Source organism: Brienomyrus brachyistius, chromosome 2, assembly GCF_023856365.1.
Source record: "Brienomyrus brachyistius isolate T26 chromosome 2, BBRACH_0.4, whole genome shotgun sequence".
NCBI lineage: Eukaryota > Metazoa > Chordata > Actinopteri > Osteoglossiformes > Mormyridae > Brienomyrus > Brienomyrus brachyistius.
In genome coordinates this window covers 36,094,815-36,114,297 of record NC_064534.1, presented here as the reverse complement: position 1 = coordinate 36,114,297, position 19,483 = coordinate 36,094,815, and the positions used below count along the sequence as shown (strand labels likewise).

At 44.1% G+C, this 19,483-nt stretch overlaps 15 non-coding genes and 1 pseudogene across 15 annotated transcripts; all 16 read right to left on the bottom strand.

Moving 5' to 3' along the window:
• Positions 1-328: 328 nt before the first annotated feature.
• LOC125734782 (5S ribosomal RNA) lies at positions 329-447 on the bottom strand. The gene has a single exon (XR_007394085.1). It is a non-coding gene; the product is annotated as a 5S ribosomal RNA (ribosomal RNA).
• Positions 448-1,524: 1,077 nt separating this feature from the next.
• LOC125734771 (5S ribosomal RNA) lies at positions 1,525-1,643 on the bottom strand. The gene has a single exon (XR_007394074.1). It is a non-coding gene; the product is annotated as a 5S ribosomal RNA (ribosomal RNA).
• A 1,080-nt stretch (positions 1,644-2,723) lies between these two features.
• On the bottom strand, positions 2,724-2,842 carry LOC125733105 (5S ribosomal RNA). The gene has a single exon (XR_007392462.1). It is a non-coding gene; the product is annotated as a 5S ribosomal RNA (ribosomal RNA).
• A 1,075-nt stretch (positions 2,843-3,917) lies between these two features.
• LOC125731735 (5S ribosomal RNA) lies at positions 3,918-4,036 on the bottom strand (annotated as a pseudogene).
• A 1,077-nt stretch (positions 4,037-5,113) lies between these two features.
• On the bottom strand, positions 5,114-5,232 carry LOC125730732 (5S ribosomal RNA). The gene has a single exon (XR_007391024.1). It is a non-coding gene; the product is annotated as a 5S ribosomal RNA (ribosomal RNA).
• A 1,077-nt stretch (positions 5,233-6,309) lies between these two features.
• LOC125730731 (5S ribosomal RNA) lies at positions 6,310-6,428 on the bottom strand. Its single transcript, XR_007391023.1, has one exon. It is a non-coding gene; the product is annotated as a 5S ribosomal RNA (ribosomal RNA).
• Positions 6,429-7,506: 1,078 nt separating this feature from the next.
• LOC125735608 (5S ribosomal RNA) lies at positions 7,507-7,625 on the bottom strand. The gene has a single exon (XR_007394902.1). It is a non-coding gene; the product is annotated as a 5S ribosomal RNA (ribosomal RNA).
• Positions 7,626-8,703: 1,078 nt separating this feature from the next.
• On the bottom strand, positions 8,704-8,822 carry LOC125735596 (5S ribosomal RNA). The gene has a single exon (XR_007394890.1). It is a non-coding gene; the product is annotated as a 5S ribosomal RNA (ribosomal RNA).
• Positions 8,823-9,900: 1,078 nt separating this feature from the next.
• On the bottom strand, positions 9,901-10,019 carry LOC125735585 (5S ribosomal RNA). The gene has a single exon (XR_007394879.1). It is a non-coding gene; the product is annotated as a 5S ribosomal RNA (ribosomal RNA).
• Positions 10,020-11,097: 1,078 nt separating this feature from the next.
• LOC125735574 (5S ribosomal RNA) lies at positions 11,098-11,216 on the bottom strand. The gene has a single exon (XR_007394868.1). It is a non-coding gene; the product is annotated as a 5S ribosomal RNA (ribosomal RNA).
• A 1,073-nt stretch (positions 11,217-12,289) lies between these two features.
• LOC125734438 (5S ribosomal RNA) lies at positions 12,290-12,408 on the bottom strand. Its single transcript, XR_007393749.1, has one exon. It is a non-coding gene; the product is annotated as a 5S ribosomal RNA (ribosomal RNA).
• Positions 12,409-13,511: 1,103 nt separating this feature from the next.
• Positions 13,512-13,630, bottom strand: LOC125735563 (5S ribosomal RNA). The gene has a single exon (XR_007394857.1). It is a non-coding gene; the product is annotated as a 5S ribosomal RNA (ribosomal RNA).
• A 1,076-nt stretch (positions 13,631-14,706) lies between these two features.
• On the bottom strand, positions 14,707-14,825 carry LOC125735660 (5S ribosomal RNA). The gene has a single exon (XR_007394953.1). It is a non-coding gene; the product is annotated as a 5S ribosomal RNA (ribosomal RNA).
• A 1,075-nt stretch (positions 14,826-15,900) lies between these two features.
• On the bottom strand, positions 15,901-16,019 carry LOC125735071 (5S ribosomal RNA). The gene has a single exon (XR_007394370.1). It is a non-coding gene; the product is annotated as a 5S ribosomal RNA (ribosomal RNA).
• Positions 16,020-17,095: 1,076 nt separating this feature from the next.
• Positions 17,096-17,214, bottom strand: LOC125736301 (5S ribosomal RNA). The gene has a single exon (XR_007395582.1). It is a non-coding gene; the product is annotated as a 5S ribosomal RNA (ribosomal RNA).
• A 1,081-nt stretch (positions 17,215-18,295) lies between these two features.
• LOC125731281 (5S ribosomal RNA) lies at positions 18,296-18,414 on the bottom strand. Its single transcript, XR_007391567.1, has one exon. It is a non-coding gene; the product is annotated as a 5S ribosomal RNA (ribosomal RNA).
• Positions 18,415-19,483: the final 1,069 nt, after the last annotated feature.

The window sequence follows — 19,483 nt, the reverse complement described above, 5'->3', positions numbered from 1 at the left end:
TCAGTTGAAGAGGAAAAATATCAGTACTTTGTTTAAAACTGTGTGTAAAAAGCTGTCTCTTTATCATTAACAATAAGTTGTAAAACGTGAATGGGGAGAAACAGTCTTCAAGTTTGTGAGAAGATCGCGCCCTGGTGGAATAAAGGCACGAACAGCTTACAGCACCTAGAATTACCAGGAAGTATTTGGAGTAAAACGGTGTGTAAAAGCTGCCTTTATGAATGAGAGAAAAATATATATATATATAAAATAGTAAAATGGAAGGGGAGTGATAGATTTAAATTAATCGTGAAGTGGAGCGCCCCCTGTATAAAGTAAAAGTGAGAAAAGCTTACAGCACCTGGTATTCCCAGGAGGTCTCCCATCCAAGTACTAACCAGACCCTACCCTGCTTGGCTTCCGAGATCGGATGAGATCGGGTGTGTTCAGGGTGGTATGGCCATAAGCGAGAGACGCGACCAAAAACAGCCCTTTTGCATTACACGCGTCTATACATGCCAGTTAGTCCCATTGGATCCTACTCCTGGTTTTTTTTTTTTTTTTATCTGACTCACACTGCAGCACCACCATCCAATCGGCAGCGCCGGACCCACACCAAACATTCACCAAACTACTCAGCCGGCAGCCTACCACAATTATTCCATTCTTTCCGCATCCACACACTTCCTTCTTTTTAACTCCTTTTCACTACCGCACAGGTTAATCGCCGCACGTCCCCCGCCGGCAAACATTACTCCTTTGCCTACTGCATGCAGGCTTCTCTTAACGACCCTCTGTTATCAACTCCGCTAACAGCCACAAAATCTCCGCCGCACGAAGCCCACTGGTAGCTGCTGAATCACATGCTTCCCCAAAACGTCGCGCTGTCAGAACACTGGGAGCTACACACACCAACAAGTCCATACTGCAGGCTGCAGCCAGAACAATTTTCTACATTCAAACATCGACGGCCTCTTCTCTCTAAAAATTCACCAGACCGCTTCTACCACCAGCAAAGAAGTTTCCATCCCTAATTCCTCTGTGATTCCCACTAACCTAAACATTAAGCTGGCATTGAAGGGTGTGAATTACCCCGGCCAATCTGTTCTTTTAAATACAGCTTTTAGCAAGTTTTGAAAGGAGAAGAGCAGAACTTGCTATGCCAATAATATTGAGTCTTCTGTGGCGAAGTGGTTTTTGCATAGAAAACAAAGCGGTCAGTTGAAGAGGAAAAATATCAGTACTTTGTTTAAAACTGTGTGTAAAAAGCTGTCTCTTTATCATTAACAATAAGTTGTAAAACGTGAATGGGGAGAAACAGTCTTCAAGTTTGTGAGAAGATCGCGCCCTGGTGGAATAAAGGCACGAACAGCTTACAGCACCTAGAATTACCAGGAAGTATTTGGAGTAAAACGGTGTGTAAAAGCTGCCTTTATGAATGAGAGAAAAATATATATATATATAAAATAGTAAAATGGAAGGGGAGTGATAGATTTAAATTAATCGTGAAGTGGAGCGCCCCCTGTATAAAGTAAAAGTGAGAAAAGCTTACAGCACCTGGTATTCCCAGGAGGTCTCCCATCCAAGTACTAACCAGACCCTACCCTGCTTGGCTTCCGAGATCGGATGAGATCGGGTGTGTTCAGGGTGGTATGGCCATAAGCGAGAGACGCGACCAAAAACAGCCCTTTTGCATTACACGCCTCTATACATGCCAGTTGGTCCCATTGGATCCTACTCCTGGTTTTTTTTTTTTTTTTATCTGACTCACACTGCAGCACCACCATCCAATCGGCAGCGCCGGACCCACACCAAACATTCACCAAACTACTCAGCCGGCAGCCTACCACAATTATTCCATTCTTTCCGCATCCGCACACTTCCTTCTTTTTAACTCCTTTTCACTACCGCACAGGTTAATCGCCGCACGTCCCCCGCCGGCAAACATTACTCCTTTGCCTACTGCATGCAGGCTTCTCTTAACGACCCTCTGTTATCAACTCCGCTAACAGCCACAAAATCTCCGCCGCACGAAGCCCACTGGTAGCTGCTGAATCACATGCTTCCCCAAAACGTCGCGCTGTCAGAACACTGGGAGCTACACACACCAACAAGTCCATACTGCAGGCTGCAGCCAGAACAATTTTCTACATTCAAACATCGACGGCCTCTTCTCTCTAAAAATTCACCAGACCGCTTCTACCACCAGCAAAGAAGTTTCCATCCCTAATTCCTCTGTGATTCCCACTAACCTAAACATTAAGCTGGCATTGAAGGGTGTGAATTACCCCGGCCAATCTGTTCTTTTAAATACAGCTTTTAGCAAGTTTTGAAAGGAGAAGAGCAGAACTTGCTATGCCAATAATATCGAGTCTTCTGTGGCGAAGTGGTTTCATGCATAGAAAACAAAGCGGTCAGTTGAAGAGGAATAATATCAGTACTTTGTTTAAAACTGTGTGTAAAAAGCTGTCTCTTTATCATTAACAATAAGTTGTAAAACGTGAATGGGGAGTGACAGTCTTCAAGTTTGTGAGAAGATCGCGCCCTGGTGGAATAAAGGCACGAACAGCTTACAGCACCTAGAATTACCAGGAAGTATTTGGAGTAAAACGGTGTGTAAAAGCTGCCTTTATGAATGAGAGAAAAATATATATATATGTATAAAATAGTAAAATGGAAGGGGAGTGATAGATTTAAATTAATCGTGAAGTGGAGCGCCCCCTGTATAAAGTAAAAGTGAGAAAAGCTTACAGCACCTGGTATTCCCAGGAGGTCTCCCATCCAAGTACTAACCAGACCCTACCCTGCTTAGCTTCCGAGATCAGACGAGATCGGGCGTGTTCAGGGTGGTATGGCCGTAAGTGAGAGATGCTACCAAAAACAGCCCTTTTGCATTACACGCGTCTATACATGCCAGTTAGTCCCATTGGATCCTACTCCTGGTTTTTTTTTTTTTTTTATCTGACTCACACTGCAGCCCCACCATCCAATCGGCAGCGCCGGACCCACACCAAACATTCACCAAACTACTCAGCCGGCAGCCTACCACAATTATTCCATTCTTTCCGCATCCGCACACTTCCTTCTTTTTAACTCCTTTTCACTACCGCACAGGTTAATCGCCGCACGTCCCCCGCCGGCAAACATTACTCCTTTGCCTACTGCATGCAGGCTTCCCTTAACGACCCTCTGTTATCAACTCCGCTAACAGCCACAAAATCTCCGCCGCACGAAGCCCACTGGTAGCTGCTGAATCACGCTTCCCCAAAACGTCGCGCTGTCAGAACACTGGGAGCTACACACACCAACAAGTCCATAATGCAGGCTGCAGCCAGAACAATTTTCTACATTCAAACATCGACGGCCTCTTCTCTCTAAAAATTCACCAGACCGCTTCTACCACCAGCAAAGAAGTTTCCATCCCTAATTCCTCTGTGACTCCCACTAACCTAAACATTAAGCTGGCATTGAAGGGTGTGAATTACCCCGGCCAATCTGTTCTTTTAAATACAGCTTTTAGCAAGTTTTGAAAGGAGAAGAGCAGAACTTGCTATGCCAATAATATCGAGTCTTCTGTGGCGAAGTGGTTTTTGCATAGAAAACAAAGCGGTCAGTTGAAGAGGAATAATATCAGTACTTTGTTTAAAACTGTGTGTAAAAAGCTGTCTCTTTATCATTAACAATAAGTTGTAAAACGTGAATGGGGAGTGGCAGTCTTCAAGTTTGTGAGAAGATCGCGCCCTGGTGGAATAAAGGCACGAACAGCTTAGAGCACCTTGAATTACCAGGAAGTATTTAGAGTAAAACGGTGTGTAAAAGCTACCTTTATGAATGAGAGAAAAATATATATATATATAAAATAGTAAAATGGAAGGGGAGTGATAGATTTAAATTAATCGTTAAGTGGAGCGCCCCCTGTATAAAGTTAAAGTGAAAAAAGCTTACAGCACCTGGTATTCCCAGGATGTCTCCCATCCAAGTACTAACCAGACCCTACCCTGCGTAGCTTACGAGATCAGATGAGATCAGGCGTGTTCAGGGTGGTATAGCCATAAGCGAGAGACGCTACCAAAAACAGCCCTTTTGCATTACACGCGTCTATACATGCCAGTTAGTCCCATTGGATCCTACTCCTGGTTTTTTTTTTTTTTTTATCTGACTCACACTGCAGCACCACCATCCAATCGGCAGCGCCGGACCCACACCAAACATTCACCAAACTACTCAGCCGGCAGCCTACCACAATTATTCCATTCTTTCCGCATCCGCACACTTCCTTCTTTTTAACTCCTTTTCACTACCGCACAGGTTAATCGCCGCACGTCCCCCGCCGGCAAACATTACTCCTTTGCCTACTGCATGCAGGCTTCTCTTAACGACCCTCTGTTATCAACTCCGCTAACAGCCACAAAATCTCCGCCGCACGAAGCCCACTGGTAGCTGCTGAATCACATGCTTCCCCAAAACGTCGCGCTGTCAGAACACTGGGAGCTACACACACCAACAAGTCTATACTGCAGGCTGCAGCCAGAACAATTTTCTACATTCAAACATCGACGGCCTCTTCTCTCTAAAAATTCACCAGACCGCTTCTTCCACCAGCAAAGAAGTTTCCATCCCTAATTCCTCTGTGATTCCCACTAACCTAAACATTAAGCTGGCATTGAAGGGTGTGAATTACCCCGGCCAATCTGTTCTTTTAAATACAGCTTTTAGCAAGTTTTGAAAGGAGAAGAGCAGAACTTGCTATGCCAATAATATCGAGTCTTCTGTGGCGAAGTGGTTTTTGCATAGAAAACAAAGCGGTCAGTTGAAGAGGAATAATATCAGTACTTTGTTTAAAACTGTGTGTAAAAAGCTGTCTCTTTATCATTAACAATAAGTTGTAAAACGTGAATGGGGAGTGATAGTCTTCAAGTTTGTGAGAAGATCGCGCCCTGGTGGAATAAAGGCACGAACAGCTTACAGCACCTAGAATTACAAGGAAGTATTTAGAGTAAAACGGTTTCTAAAAGCTGCCTTTATGAATGAGAGAAAAATATATATATATATAAAATAGTAAAATGGAAGGGGAGTGATAGATTTAAATTAATCGTTAAGTGGAGCGCCCCCTGTATAAAGTAAAAGTGAGAAAAGCTTACAGCACCTGGTATTCCCAGGAGGTCTCCCATCCAAGTACTAACCAGACCCTACCCTGCGTAGCTTACGAGATCAGATGAGATCAGGCGTGTTCAGGGTGGTATAGCCATAAGCGAGAGACGCTACCAAAAACAGCCCTTTTGCATTACACGCGTCTATACATGCCAGTTAGTCCCATTGGATCCTACTCCTGGTTTTTTTTTTTTTTTTATCTGACTCACACTGCAGCCCCACCATCCAATCGGCAGCGCCGGACCCACACCAAACATTCACCAAACTACTCAGCCGGCAGCCTACCACAATTATTCCATTCTTTCCGCATCCGCACACTTCCTTCTTTTTAACTCCTTTTCACTACCGCACAGGTTAATCGCCGCACGTCCCCCGCCGGCAAACATTACTCCTTTGCCTACTGCATGCAGGCTTCTCTTAACGACCCTCTGTTATCAACTCCGCTAACAGCCACAAAATCTCCGCCGCACGAAGCCCACTGGTAGCTGCTGAATCACATGCTTCCCCAAAACGTCGCGCTGTCAGAACACTGGGAGCTACACACACCAACAAGTCTATACTGCAGGCTGCAGCCAGAACAATTTTCTACATTCAAACATCGACGGCCTCTTCTCTCTAAAAATTCACCAGACCGCTTCTTCCACCAGCAAAGAAGTTTCCATCCCTAATTCCTCTGTGATTCCCACTAACCTAAACATTAAGCTGGCATTGAAGGGTGTGAATTACCCCGGCCAATCTGTTCTTTTAAATACAGCTTTTAGCAAGTTTTGAAAGGAGAAGAGCAGAACTTGCTATGCCAATAATATCGAGTCTTCTGTGGCGAAGTGGTTTTTGCATAGAAAACAAAGCGGTCAGTTGAAGAGGAATAATATCAGTACTTTGTTTAAAACTGTGTGTAAAAAGCTGTCTCTTTATCATTAACAATAAGTTGTAAAACGTGAATGGGGAGTGATAGTCTTCAAGTTTGTGAGAAGATCGCGCCCTGGTGGAATAAAGGCACGAACAGCTTACAGCACCTAGAATTACAAGAAAGTATTTAGAGTAAAACGGTTTCTAAAAGCTGCCTTTATGAATGAGAGAAAAATATATATATATATAAAATAGTAAAATGGAAGGGGAGTGATAGATTTAAATTAATCGTTAAGTGGAGCGCCCCCTGTATAAAGTAAAAGTGAGAAAAGCTTACAGCACCTGGTATTCCCAGGAGGTCTCCCATCCAAGTACTAACCAGACCCTACCCTGCGTAGCTTACGAGATCAGATGAGATCAGGCGTGTTCAGGGTGGTATAGCCATAAGCGAGAGACGCTACCAAAAACAGCCCTTTTGCATTACACGCGTCTATACATGCCAGTTAGTCCCATTGGATCCTACTAATGTTCTTTTTTTTTTTTTTATCTGACTCACACTGCAGCCCCACCATCCAATCGGCAGCGCCGGACCCACACCAAACATTCACCAAACTACTCAGCCGGCAGCCTACCACAATTATTCCATTCTTTCCGCATCCGCACACTTCCTTCTTTTTAACTCCTTTTCACTACCGCACAGGTTAATCGCCGCACGTCCCCCGCCGGCAAACATTACTCCTTTGCCTACTGCATGCAGGCTTCTCTTAACGACCCTCTGTTATCAACTCCGCTAACAGCCACAAAATCTCCGCCGCACGAAGCCCACTGGTAGCTGCTGAATCACATGCTTCCCCAAAACGTCGCGCTGTCAGAACACTGGGAGCTACACACACCAACAAGTCTATACTGCAGGCTGCAGCCAGAACAATTTTCTACATTCAAACATCGACGGCCTCTTCTCTCTAAAAATTCACCAGACCGCTTCTTCCACCAGCAAAGAAGTTTCCATCCCTAATTCCTCTGTGATTCCCACTAACCTAAACATTAAGCTGGCATTGAAGGGTGTGAATTACCCCGGCCAATCTGTTCTTTTAAATACAGCTTTTAGCAAGTTTTGAAAGGAGAAGAGCAGAACTTGCTATGCCAATAATATCGAGTCTTCTGTGGCGAAGTGGTTTTTGCATAGAAAACAAAGCGGTCAGTTGAAGAGGAATAATATCAGTACTTTGTTTAAAACTGTGTGTAAAAAGCTGTCTCTTTATCATTAACAATAAGTTGTAAAACGTGAATGGGGAGTGATAGTCTTCAAGTTTGTGAGAAGATCGCGCCCTGGTGGAATAAAGGCACGAACAGCTTACAGCACCTAGAATTACAAGGAAGTATTTAGAGTAAAACGGTTTCTAAAAGCTGCCTTTATGAATGAGAGAAAAAATATATATATATATAAAATAGTAAAATGGAAGGGGAGTGATAGATTTAAATTAATCGTGAAGTGGAGCGCCCCCTGTATAAAGTAAAAGTGAGAAAAGCTTACAGCACCTGGTATTCCCAGGTGGTCTCCCATCCAAGTACTAACCAGACCCTACCCTGCTTAGCTTCCGAGATCAGACGAGATCGGGCGTGTTCAGGGTGGTATGGCCGTAAGCGAGAGATGCTACCAAAAACAGCCCTTTTGCATTACACGCCTCTATACATGCCAGTTGGTCCCATTGGATCCTACTAATGTTCTTTTTTTTTTTTTTATCTGACTCACACTGCAGCCCCACCATCCAATCGGCAGCGCCGGACCCACACCAAACATTCACCAAACTACTCAGCCGGCAGCCTACCACAATTATTCCATTCTTTCCGCATCCGCACACTTCCTTCTTTTTAACTCCTTTTCACTACCGCACAGGTTAATCGCCGCACGTCCCCCGCCGGCAAACATTACTCCTTTGCCTACTGCATGCAGGCTTCTCTTAACGACCCTCTGTTATCAACTCCGCTAACAGCCACAAAATCTCCGCCGCACGAAGCCCACTGGTAGCTGCTGAATCACATGCTTCCCCAAAACGTCGCGCTGTCAGAACACTGGGAGCTACACACACCAACAAGTCTATACTGCAGGCTGCAGCCAGAACAATTTTCTACATTCAAACATCGACGGCCTCTTCTCTCTAAAAATTCACCAGACCGCTTCTTCCACCAGCAAAGAAGTTTCCATCCCTAATTCCTCTGTGATTCCCACTAACCTAAACATTAAGCTGGCATTGAAGGGTGTGAATTACCCCGGCCAATCTGTTCTTTTAAATACAGCTTTTAGCAAGTTTTGAAAGGAGAAGAGCAGAACTTGCTATGCCAATAATATCGAGTCTTCTGTGGCGAAGTGGTTTTTGCATAGAAAACAAAGCGGTCAGTTGAAGAGGAATAATATCAGTACTTTGTTTAAAACTGTGTGTAAAAAGCTGTCTCTTTATCATTAACAATAAGTTGTAAAACGTGAATGGGGAGTGATAGTCTTCAAGTTTGTGAGAAGATCGCGCCCTGGTGGAATAAAGGCACGAACAGCTTACAGCACCTAGAATTACAAGGAAGTATTTAGAGTAAAACGGTTTCTAAAAGCTGCCTTTATGAATGAGAGAAAAAATATATATATATATAAAATAGTAAAATGGAAGGGGAGTGATAGATTTAAATTAATCGTGAAGTGGAGCGCCCCCTGTATAAAGTAAAAGTGAGAAAAGCTTACAGCACCTGGTATTCCCAGGTGGTCTCCCATCCAAGTACTAACCAGACCCTACCCTGCTTAGCTTCCGAGATCAGACGAGATCGGGCGTGTTCAGGGTGGTATGGCCGTAAGCGAGAGATGCTACCAAAAACAGCCCTTTTGCATTACACGCCTCTATACATGCCAGTTGGTCCCATTGGATCCTACTAATGTTCTTTTTTTTTTTTTTATCTGACTCACACTGCAGCCCCACCATCCAATCGGCAGCGCCGGACCCACACCAAACATTCACCAAACTACTCAGCCGGCAGCCTACCACAATTATTCCATTCTTTCCGCATCCGCACACTTCCTTCTTTTTAACTCCTTTTCACTACCGCACAGGTTAATCGCCGCACGTCCCCCGCCGGCAAACATTACTCCTTTGCCTACTGCATGCAGGCTTCTCTTAACGACCCTCTGTTATCAACTCCGCTAACAGCCACAAAATCTCCGCCGCACGAAGCCCACTGGTAGCTGCTGAATCACATGCTTCCCCAAAACGTCGCGCTGTCAGAACACTGGGAGCTACACACACCAACAAGTCTATACTGCAGGCTGCAGCCAGAACAATTTTCTACATTCAAACATCGACGGCCTCTTCTCTCTAAAAATTCACCAGACCGCTTCTTCCACCAGCAAAGAAGTTTCCATCCCTAATTCCTCTGTGATTCCCACTAACCTAAACATTAAGCTGGCATTGAAGGGTGTGAATTACCCCGGCCAATCTGTTCTTTTAAATACAGCTTTTAGCAAGTTTTGAAAGGAGAAGAGCAGAACTTGCTATGCCAATAATATCGAGTCTTCTGTGGCGAAGTGGTTTTTGCATAGAAAACAAAGCGGTCAGTTGAAGAGGAATAATATCAGTACTTTGTTTAAAACTGTGTGTAAAAAGCTGTCTCTTTATCATTAACAATAAGTTGTAAAACGTGAATGGGGAGTGATAGTCTTCAAGTTTGTGAGAAGATCGCGCCCTGGTGGAATAAAGGCACGAACAGCTTACAGCACCTAGAATTACAAGGAAGTATTTAGAGTAAAACGGTTTCTAAAAGCTGCCTTTATGAATGAGAGAAAAAATATATATATATATAAAATAGTAAAATGGAAGGGGAGTGATAGATTTAAATTAATCGTGAAGTGGAGCGCCCCCTGTATAAAGTAAAAGTGAGAAAAGCTTACAGCACCTGGTATTCCCAGGTGGTCTCCCATCCAAGTACTAACCAGACCCTACCCTGCTTAGCTTCCGAGATCAGACGAGATCGGGCGTGTTCAGGGTGGTATGGCCGTAAGCGAGAGATGCTACCAAAAACAGCCCTTTTGCATTACACGCCTCTATACATGCCAGTTGGTCCCATTGGATCCTACTAATGTTCTTTTTTTTTTTTTTATCTGACTCACACTGCAGCCCCACCATCCAATCGGCAGCGCCGGACCCACACCAAACATTCACCAAACTACTCAGCCGGCAGCCTACCACAATTATTCCATTCTTTCCGCATCCGCACACTTCCTTCTTTTTAACTCCTTTTCACTACCGCAAAGGTTTATCGCCGCACGTCCCCCGCCGGCAAACATTACTCCTTTGCCTACTGCATGCAGGCTTCTCTTAACGACCCTCTGTTATCAACTCCGCTAACAGCCACAAAATCTCCGCCGCACGAAGCCCACTGGTAGCTGCTGAATCACATGCTTCCCCAAAACGTCGCGCTGTCAGAACACTGGGAGCTACACACACCAACAAGTCTATACTGCAGGCTGCAGCCAGAACAATTTTCTACATTCAAACATCGACGGCCTCTTCTCTCTAAAAATTCACCAGACCGCTTCTTCCACCAGCAAAGAAGTTTCCATCCCTAATTCCTCTGTGATTCCCACTAACCTAAACATTAAGCTGGCATTGAAGGGTGTGAATTACCCCGGCCAATCTGTTCTTTTAAATACAGCTTTTAGCAAGTTTTGAAAGGAGAAGAGCAGAACTTGCTATGCCAATAATATCGAGTCTTCTGTGGCGAAGTGGTTTTTGCATAGAAAACAAAGCGGTCAGTTGAAGAGGAATAATATCAGTACTTTGTTTAAAACTGTGTGTAAAAAGCTGTCTCTTTATCATTAACAATAAGTTGTAAAACGTGAATGGGGAGTGATAGTCTTCAAGTTTGTGAGAAGATCGCGCCCTGGTGGAATAAAGGCACGAACAGCTTACAGCACCTAGAATTACAAGGAAGTATTTAGAGTAAAACGGTTTCTAAAAGCTGCCTTTATGAATGAGAGAAAAAATATATATATATATAAAATAGTAAAATGGAAGGGGAGTGATAGATTTAAATTAATCGTGAAGTGGAGCGCCCCCTGTATAAAGTAAAAGTGAGAAAAGCTTACAGCACCTGGTATTCCCAGGTGGTCTCCCATCCAAGTACTAACCAGACCCTACCCTGCTTAGCTTCCGAGATCAGACGAGATCGGGCGTGTTCAGGGTGGTATGGCCGTAAGCGAGAGATGCTACCAAAAACAGCCCTTTTGCATTACACGCCTCTATACATGCCAGTTGGTCCCATTGGATCCTACTAATGTTCTTTTTTTTTTTTTTTATCTGACTCACACTGCAGCCCCACCATCCAATCGGCAGCGCCGGACCCACACCAAACATTCACCAAACTACTCAGCCGGCAGCCTACCACAATTATTCCATTCTTTCCGCATCCGCACACTTCCTTCTTTTTAACTCCTTTTCACTACCGCACAGGTTAATCGCCGCACGTCCCCCGCCGGCAAACATTACTCCTTTGCCTACTGCATGCAGGCTTCTCTTAACGACCCTCTGTTATCAACTCCGCTAACAGCCACAAAATCTCCGCCGCATGAAGCCCACTGGTAGTTGCTAAATAACATGCTTCCCCAAAACGTCGCGCTGTCAGAACACTGGGAGCTACACACACGAACAAGTCCATACTGCAGGCTGCAGCCAGAACAATTTTCTACATTCAAACATCGACGGCCTCTTCTCTCTAAAAATTCACCAGACCGCTTCTACCACCAGCAAAGAAGTTTCCATCCCTAATTCCTCTGTGATTCCCACTAACCTAAACATTAATCTGGCATTGAAGGGTGTGAATTACCCCGGCCAATCTGTTCTTTTAAATACAGCTTTTAGCAAGTTTTGAAAGGAGAAGAGCAGAACTTGCTATGCCAATAATATCGAGTCTTCTGTGGCGAAGTGGTTTTTGCATAGAAAACAAAGCGGTCAGTTGAAGAGGAATAATATCAGTACTTTGTTTAAAACTGTGTGTAAAAAGCTGTCTCTTTATTATTAACAATAAGTTGTAAAACGTGAATGGGGAGTGACAGTCTTCAAGTTTGTGAGAAGATCGTGCCCTGGTGGAATAAAGGCACGAACAGCTTACAGCACCTAGAATTACCAGGCAGTATTTAGAGTAAAACGTGTGTAAAAGCTGCCTTCATGAATGAGAGAAAAAAGAAATATATAAAATAGTAAAATGGAAGGGGAGTGATAGATTTAAATTAATCGTGAGGTGGAGTGCCCCCTGAAAAAGTAAAAGTGAGAAAAGCTTACAGCACCTGGTATTCCCAGGTGGTTTCCCATCCAAGTACTAACCAGACCCTAGCCTGCTTAGCTTCCGAGATCAGACGAGATCGGGCGCGTTCAGGGTGGTATGGCCGTAAGCGAGAGACACTACCAAAAATAGCCCTTTTGCATTACACGCGTCTATACATGCCAGTTATTCCCATTGGATCCTACGCCTGTTTTTTTTTTTTTTTTATCTGACTCACACTGCAGCACCACCATCCAATCGGCAGAACCGGACCCACACCAAACATTCACCAAACTACTCATCCGGCAGCCTACCACAATTATTCCATTCTTTCCGCATCCGCACAGTTCCTTCTCTTTAACTCCTTTTCACTACCGCACAGGTTAATTGCCGCACGTCCCCCGCCGGCAAACATTACTCCTTTGTCTACCTCATGCAGGCTTCTCTTAACAACCCTCTGTTATCAACTCCGCTAACAGCCACAAAATCTCTGCCGCACGAAGCCCACTGGTAGCTGCTGAATCACATGCTTCCCCAAAACGTCGCGCTGTCAGAACACTGGGAGCTACACACACCAACAAGTCCATACTGCGGGCTGCAGCCAGAACAATTTTCTACATTCAAACATCGACGGCCTCTTCTCTCTAAAAATTCACCAGACCGCTTCTACCACCAGCAAAGAAGTTTCCATCCCTAATTCCTCTGTGACTCCCACTAACCTAAACATTAAGCTGGCATTGAAGGGTGTGAATTACCCCGGCCAACCTGCTCTTTTAAATACAGCTTTTAGCAAGTTTTGAAAGGAGGAGAAGAGCAGATAATATGCCAATAATATCGAATATTCTGTGGCGAAGTGGTTTTTGCATAGAAAACAAAGCGGTGAGTTGAAGAGGAATTATATCAGTACTTTGTTTAAAACTGTGTGAAAAAAGCTGTTTCTTTATCATTAACAATAAGTTGTAAAACGTGAATGGGGAGTGACAGTCTTCAAGTTTGTGAGAAGATCGCGCCCTGGTGGAATAAAGGCACGAACAGCTTACAGCACCTAGAATTACCAGGAAGTATTTAGAGTAAAACGGTTTCTAAAAGCTGCCTTTAGGAATGAGAGAAAAAAAAAAAAAAAAAATATATATATATATATATATATATATATAAAATAGTAAAATGGAAGGGGAGTGATAGATTTAAATTAATCGTGAAGTGGAGCGCCCCCTGTATAAAGTAAAAGTGAGAAAAGCTTACAGCACCTGGTATTCCCAGGTGGTCTCCCATCCAAGTACTAACCAGACCCTACCCTGCTTAGCTTCCGAGATCAGACGAGATCGGGCGTGTTCAGGGTGGTATGGCCGTAAGCGAGACATGCTACCAAAAACAGCCCTTTTGCATTACACGCGTCTATACATGCCAGTTAGTCCCATTGGATCCTACTCCTGGTTTTTTTTTTTTTATCTGACTCACACTGCAGCCCCACCATCCAATCGGCAGCGCCGGACCCACACCAAACATTCACCAAACTACTCAGCCGGCAGCCTACCACAATTATTCCATTCTTTCCGCATCCGTACACTTCCTTCTTTTTAACTCCTTTTCACTACCGCACAGGTTAATCGCCGCACGTCCCCCGCCGGCAAACATTACTCCTTTGCCTACTGCATGCAGGCTTCTCTTAACGACCCTCTGTTATCAACTCCGCTAACAGCCACAAAATCTCCGCCACACGAAGCCCACTGGTAGCTGCTGAATCACATGCTTCCCCAAAACGTCGCGCTGTCAGAACACTGGGAGCTACACACACCAACAAGTCCATACTGCAGGCTGCAGCCAGAACAATTTTCTACATTCAAACATCGACGGCCTCTTCTCTCTAAAAATTCACCAGACCGCTTCTACCACCAGCAAAGAAGTTTCCATCCCTAATTCCTCTGTGATTCCCACTAACCTAAACATTAAGCTGCTACTGAAGGGTGTGAATTACCCCGGCCAATCTGTTCTTTTAAATACAGCTTTTAGCAAGTTTTGAAAGGAGAAGAGCAGAACTTGCTATGCCAATAATATCGAGTCTTCTGTGGCGAAGTGGTTTTTGCATAGAAAACAAAGCGGTCAGTTGAAGAGGAATAATATCAGTACTTTGTTTAAAACTGTGTGTAAAAAGCTGTTTCTTTATCATTAACAATAAGTTGTAAAACGTGAATGGGGAGTGACAGTCTTCAAGTTTGTGAGAAGATCGCGCCCTGGTGGAATAAAGGCACGAACAGCTTACAGCACCTAGAATTACAAGGAAGTATTTAGAGTAAAACGGTTTCTAAAAGCTGCCTTTATGAATGAGAGAAAAAAAAATATATATATATAAAATAGTAAAATGGAAGGGGAGTGATAGATTTAAATTAATCGTGAAGTGGAGCGCCCCCTGTATAAAGTAAAAGTGAGAAAAGCTTACAGCACCTGGTATTTCCAGGTGGTCTCCCATCCAAGTACTAACCAGACCCTACCCTGCTTAGTTTCCGAGATCAGACGAGATCGGGCGTGTTCAGGGTGGTATGGCCGTAAGCGAGAGATGCTACCAAAAACAGCCCTTTTGCATTACACGCGTCTATACATGCCAGTTAGTCCCATTGGATCCTACTCCTGTTTTTTTTTTTTTATCTGACTCACACTGCAGCCCCACCATCCAATTGGCAGCGCCGGACCCACACCAAACATTCACCAAACTACTCAGCCGGCAGCCTACCACAATTATTCCATTCTTTCCGCATCCGCACACTTCCTTCTTTTTAACTCCTTTTCACTACCGCACAGGTTAATCGCCGCACGTCCCCCGCCAGCAAACATTACTCCTTTGCCTACTGCATGCAGGCTTCTCTTAACGACCCTCTGTTATCAACTCCGCTAACAGCAACAAAATCTCCGCCGCACGAAGCCCACTGGTAGCTGCTGAATCACATGCTTCCCCAAAACGTCGCGCTGTCAGAACACTGGGAGCTACACACACCAACAAGTCCATACTGCAGGCTGCAGCCAGAACAATTTTCTACATTCAAACATCGACGGCCTCTTCTCTCTAAAAATTCACCAGACCGCTTCTACCACCAGCAAAGAAGTTTCCATCCCTAATTCCTCTGTGATTCCCACTAACCTAAACATTAAGCTGGCATTGAAGGGTGTGAATTACCCCGGCCAATCTGTTCTTTTAAATACAGCTTTTAGCAAGTTTTGAAAGGAGAAGAGCAGAACTTGCTATGCCAATAATATCGAGTCTTCTGTGGCGAAGTGGTTTTTGCATAGAAAACAAAGCGGTCAGTTGAAGAGGAATAATATCAGTACTTTGTTTAAAACTGTGTGTAAAAAGCTGTCTCTTTATCATTAACAATAAGTTGTAAAACGTGAATGGGGAGTGACAGTCTTCAAGTTTGTGAGAAGATCGCGCCCTGGTGGAATAAAGGCACGAAGAGCTTACAGCACCTAGAATGACCAGGAAGTATTTAGAGTAAAACGGTTTCTAAAAGCTGCCTTTATGAATGAGAGAAAAAAATATATATATATATAAAATAGTAAAATGGAAGGGGAGTGATAGATTTAAATTAATCGTGAAGTGGAGCGCCCCCTGTATAAAGTAAAAGTGAGAAAAGCTTACAGCACCTGGTATTCCCAGGTGGTCTCCCATCCAAGTACTAACCAGACCCTACCCTGCTTAGTTTCCGAGATCAGACGAGATCAGGCGTGTTCAGGGTGGTATGGCCGTAAGCGAGAGATGCTACCAAAAACAGCCCTTTTGCATTACACGCCTCTATACATGCCAGTTGGTCCCATTGGATACTACTAATGTTCTTTTTTTTTTTTATCTGACTCACACTGCAGCCCCACCATCCAATCGGCAGCGCCGGACCCACACCAAACATTCACCAAACTACTCAGCCGGCAGCCTACCACAATTATTCCATTCTTTCCGCATCCGCACACTTCCTTCTTTTTAACTCCTTTTCACTACCGCACAGGTTAATCGCCGCACGTCCCCCGCCGGCAAACATTACTCCTTTGCCTACTGCATGCAGGCTTCTCTTAACGACCCTCTGTTATCAACTCCGCTAACAGCCACAAAATCTCCGCCGCACGAAGCCCACTGGTAGCTGCTGAATCACATGCTTCCCCAAAACGTCGCGCTGTCAGAACACTGGGAGCTACACACACCAACAAGTCCATACTGCAGGCTGCAGCCAGAACAATTTTCTACATTCAAACATCGACGGCCTCTTCTCTCTAAAAATTCACCAGACCGCTTCTACCACCAGCAAAGAAGTTTCCATCCCTAATTCCTCTGTGATTCCCACTAACCTAAACATTAAGCTGGCATTGAAGGGTGTGAATTACCCCGGCCAATCTGTTCTTTTAAATACAGCTTTTAGCAAGTTTTGAAAGGAGAAGAGCAGAACTTGCTATGCCAATAATATCGAGTCTTCTGTGGCGAAGTGGTTTTTGCATAGAAAACAAAGCGGTGAGTTGAAGAGGAATAATATCAGTACTTTGTTTAAAACTGCGTTTAAAAAGCTGTCTCTTTATCATTAACAATAAGTTGTAAAACGTGAATGGGGAGTGACAGTCTTCAAGTTTGTGAGAAGATCGCGCCCTGGTGGAATAAAGGCACGAACAGCTTACAGCACCTAGAATTACCAGGAAGTATTTAGAGTAAAATGGTTTCTAAAAGCTGCCTTTATGAATGAGAGAAAAAAAATATATATATATAAAATAGTAAAATGGAAGGGGAGTGATAGATTTAAAATAATCGTGAAGTGGAGCGCCCCCTGTATAAAGTAAAAGTGAGAAAAGCTTACAGCACCTGGTATTCCCAGGTGGTCTCCCATCCAAGTGCTAACCAGACCCTACCCTGCTTGGCTTCCGAGATCAGATGAGATCAGGCGTGTTCAGGGTGGTATGGCTGTAAGCGAGAGATGCTACCAAAAACAGCCCTTTTGCATTACACGCCTCTATACATGCCAGTTGGTCCCATTGGATACTACTAATGTTCTTTTTTTTTTTTTTATCTGACTCACACTGCAGCCCCACCATCCAATCGGCAGCACCGGACCCACACCAAACATTCACCAAACTACTCAGCCGGCAGCCTACCACAATTATTCCATTCTTTCCGCATCTGCACACTTCCTTCTTTTTAACTCCTTTTCACTACCGCACAGGTTAATCGCCGCACGTCCCCCGCCGGCAAACATTACTCCTTTGCCTACTGCATGCAGGCTTCTCTTAACGACCCTCTGTTATCAACTCCGCTAACAGCCACAAAATCTCCGCCGCACGAAGCCCACTGGTAGCTGCTGAATCACATGCTTCCCCAAAACGTCGCGCTGTCAGAACACTGGGAGCTACACACACCAACAAGTCCATACTGCAGGCTGCAGCCAGAACAATTTTCTACATTCAAACATCGACGGCCTCTTCTCTCTAAAAATTCACCAGACCGCTTCTACCACCAGCAAAGAAGTTTCCATCCCTAATTCCTCTGTGATTCCCACTAACCTAAACATTAAGCTGGCATTGAAGGGTGTGAATTACCCCGGCCAATCTGTTCTTTTAAATACAGCTTTTAGCAAGTTTTGAAAGGAGAAGAGCAGAACTTGCTATGCCAATAATATCGAGTCTTCTGTGGCGAAGTGGTTTTTGCATAGAAAACAAAGCGGTCAGTTGAAGAGGAATAATATCAGTACTTTGTTTAAAACTGTGTGTAAAAAGCTGTCTCTTTATCATTAACAATAAGTTGTAAAACGTGAATGGGGAGTGACAGTCTTCAAGTTTGTGAGAAGATCGCGCCCTGGTGGAATAAAGGCACGAACAGCTTACAGCACCTAGAATTACCAGGAAGTATTTAAAGTAAAACGGTGTGTAACAGCTGCCTTTATGAATGAGAGAAAAATATATATATATATATATAAAATAGTAAAATGGAAGGGGAGTGATAGATTTAAATTAATCGTGAAGTGGAGCGCCCCCTGTATAAAGTAAAAGTGAGAAATGCTTACAGCACCTGGTATTCCCAGGAGGTCTCCCATCCAAGTACTAACCAGACCCTACCCTGCTTAGCTTCCGAGATCAGACGAGATCGGGCGTGTTCAGGGTGGTATGGCCGTAAGCGAGAGATGCTACCAAAAACAGCCCTTTTGCATTACATGCGTCTATACATGCCAGTTAGTCCCATTGGATCCTACTCCTGTTTTTTTTTTTTTTTATCTGACTCACACTGCAGCCCCATCATCCAATCGGCAGCGCCGGACCCACACCAAACATTCACCAAACTACTCAGCCGGCAGCCTACCACAATTATTCCATTCTTTCCGCATCCGCACACTTCCTTCTTTTTAACTCCTTTTCACTACCGCACAGGTTAATCGCCGCACGTCCCCCGCCGGCAAACATTACTCCTTTGCCTACTGCATGTAGGCTTCTCTTAACGACCCTCTGTTATCAACTCCGCTAACAGCAACAAAATCTCCGCCGCACGAAGCCCACTGGTAGCTGCTGAATCACATGCTTCCCCAAAACGTCGCGTTGTCAGAACACTGGGAGCTACACACACCAACAAGTCCATACTGCAGGCTGCAGCCAGAACAATTTTCTACATTCAAACATCGACGGCCTCTTCTCTCTAAAAATTCACCAGACCGCTTCTACCACCAGCAAAGAAGTTTCCATCCCTAATTCCTCTGTGATTCCCACTAACCTAAACATTAAGCTGGCATTGAAGGGTGTGAATTACCCCGGCCAATCTGTTCTTTTAAATACAGCTTTTAACAAGTTTTGAAAGGAGAAGAGCAGAACTTGCTATGCCAATAATATCGAGTCTTCTGTGGCGAAGTGGTTTTTGCATAGAAAACAAAGCGGTCAGTTGAAGAGGAATAATATCAGTACTTTGTTTAAAACTGTGTGTAAAAAGCTGTCTCTTTATCATTAACAATAAGTTGTAAAACGTGAATGGGGAGTGACAGTCTTCAAGTTTGTGAGAAGATCGCGCCCTGGTGGAATAAAGGCACGAACAGCTTACAGCACCTAGAATGACCAGGAAGTATTTAGAGTTAAACGGTTTCTAAAAGCTGCCTTTATGAATGAGAGAAAAAAAAAATATATATATATAAAATAGTAAAATGGAAGGGGAGTGATAGATTTAAATTAATCGTGAAGTGGAGCGCCCCCTGTATAAAGAAAA